Source organism: Mytilus californianus, unplaced genomic scaffold (assembly GCF_021869535.1).
Source record: "Mytilus californianus isolate M0D057914Y unplaced genomic scaffold, xbMytCali1.0.p SCAF_66, whole genome shotgun sequence".
Taxonomy (NCBI): Eukaryota; Metazoa; Mollusca; class Bivalvia; order Mytilida; family Mytilidae; genus Mytilus; species Mytilus californianus.
The window spans coordinates 889,901-892,373 of record NW_026262719.1 but is presented as its reverse complement, the minus strand read 5'-3'; the positions used below and the strand labels follow the sequence as shown (position 1 = coordinate 892,373).

At 33.0% G+C, this 2,473-nt stretch overlaps 1 long non-coding RNA gene across 1 annotated transcript; it reads right to left on the bottom strand.

Annotated features, from left to right (window-relative positions):
- Nucleotides 1-454: 454 nt before the first annotated feature.
- On the bottom strand, nucleotides 455-1,544 carry LOC127707353 (uncharacterized). Its single transcript, XR_007984793.1, has 3 exons — nucleotides 1,421-1,544; nucleotides 1,062-1,215; nucleotides 455-805 (listed from the first exon to the last, which is right to left on the bottom strand). It is a non-coding gene; the product is annotated as an uncharacterized LOC127707353 (long non-coding RNA).
- Between the last annotated feature and the right edge of the window lie 929 nt (nucleotides 1,545-2,473).

Here is a 2,473-nt window from a genome sequence, read left to right as displayed (position 1 = left end):
TGAAATGCTGAATCTAACCATGTATTTAGAGATTTTGGATTGTGGGCTCCTTTATCAAATTGGTCCACATTGAGGTCCAAAGGGTCTTAAATTAAACTTTTATCTGATTTCATCAAAAATTGAATTCTTGGGGTTCTTTGATATGCTGATTCTAATATGTACTTAGATTTTTGATATTGGACCATAATAGGTATTTAAATGTCCAATTTCAAGTATTTCAGTTCTTAAACCACATTCATTTTGTGTCACAAACCTATGCTGTGTCAAATATTCAATCACAATCCAAATTCAGAGCTGTTTTAAGCTTAAATGTAGTGTTCATACTTGCTCAACTGTTTAGGCTTCGACCTCTGCAGGAAAATCCGGTTTTCTGTCACTCTGACAGCCTCTTGTTAGTTGTATTTTCTTTTCTGTATATTTTCGTTATTTGAAAACTAGTCCACTCAATCCACCCAGACTGAATATATATATATATATAAATAAATATATGCAATATGATCAGTTCACAATAATAACACAAATGTATACCTTCTATGGTTATCATTCTCCATGTCCTGTTCATTTTCTGACAAATCTGAAGAACTTGGTTCAAAAGTTGGATCAAGTACATCCGAGTCTTTAAATGGGGATGAAAGTGGTTCATGATCAGCACTACTGTTGGATACTCTTTTCTGTGATTTAAGTAGGGGTTTTACCATTTCTTGTTCTATGTGCTCTGGTCTTACCCAACAATAGTCATCTATCATGGGTGGTTTTGCATGAGACATGTGAGATGCAGCATTCTGTATGTAATCTGTCTGTGTGCCTGTTTTATTAAGAAAAAACAATGTCATATTTCTTTAGGAACACAGATTAATCATATATGAGGGTTAAAACCCTGATTTGACATAAATCTGGAAAGATCACTTCAGATGGATATAATGCTAAATTTTAACCTCATATAGAACAGGACAGACAAACAAACACACACACAGAAACAAATAATGCCCCTCTTCTATCATAGCTTTGACATAAAAACACTAATAAAAAATATAGATATAAATTTGATTATTAATCTTTACCTTTATTGACCATCTTTTTTCTTTCAGTGTTTACTGGTTTCGTTTTTGTTGATAAATTAGTCTGACAGAACTTTGATCTTTTTTTTTTGGTTTACGATTATATTGTGTGCCCATCGTCGCAGTTCTTGGTTTCTTCTAAAACAAATTCTGTAGCCTGTAAAAAGAAAAAAACAGAATACAGTACAATTAAAAGTTCTTCATGTTTTTAGTACTTCTGTACTACATAAAATATATCAGAATTTTCAATTGTATAAAAAAGTAGAGTAACATTTAGAAAGTTTCTCATTATATAAGAGTAAACATCTCAATATAATGGTTAAACCTCGCAAGTTATGTGTACAATGAAAAATATAGCTTACCTCTTCAACACACAATGAATCGGTTGATTCCTCTACTACATCCCCACCATCTTCCTTACTGCTGTCAACTACTGTTGCAGATGAAGTATTGCCAGCTGTTTTGTGGATATGTTCAGCTATAAGCAAAAAAAAAACAATTAACACACAAAATTTACTATCTACATCAAGTATGATCAATGATGATGTACATGTAAGACTGTTATACTGCAACTTACGTTAAACTGACATACATGTGACTGTGTTATATTGCTGAACCCTATTCTTTTATATAATTTAGATTTTAAACATGTATATCTTTACATATATTGCATAGGATAAAAATGTAATATATTCCATATTGCTTTGGTTTTCTGTGATGTGTAGGAAAAGTATAAAAGCCAAATGAAAGTGTTAAAAAAAAACAGGGGACATTTTTAGATAAAACCAATGAATAGTTGGAACACCAAGAATGATGACAGATAAAGCAGATTAGCCTGTAATTCGGTGGTTTTCGTTTGTTTATGTGTTACATATTTGTTTTTCGTTCATTTTTTGTACATAAATTAGGCCTTTAGTTTTCTTGTTTGAATTGTTTTACATTGTCTTTTCGGGGCCATTTATAGCTGACCATGCAGTTTGGGCTTTGCTCATTGTTGAAGGTCGTACGGTGACCTATAGTTGTTGAGTTCTGTGTCATTTAGTCACTTGTGGAGAGTTATCTCATTGGCAATCATACCACATCTTCTATTTTTATATTGTCAATTTCGAGCTGGAGAATGTGACTTATTCAAGCGGGGGTCCTATTATCTTGTATATACTATGTTGGAAGTACCCCCAACCCCTGAAAGAATATCCATAAACGATAAAATGTATTGCATGGTACTGCCATTTCAATAAATATATGAAGTAATGACACTATTCTTACCCTTGCAGTTTCTCTCATTGCATATCCTCTACGAACTTTCTTTGGAGGAGAACTTTGGCATACTGCATCCTCAGAAGGTGACAACATTTCTAGTGGGAATGGCATTGCTCTAGCTGTTGGTGTTGTATTTGCCACTATTGGTGTTGCTG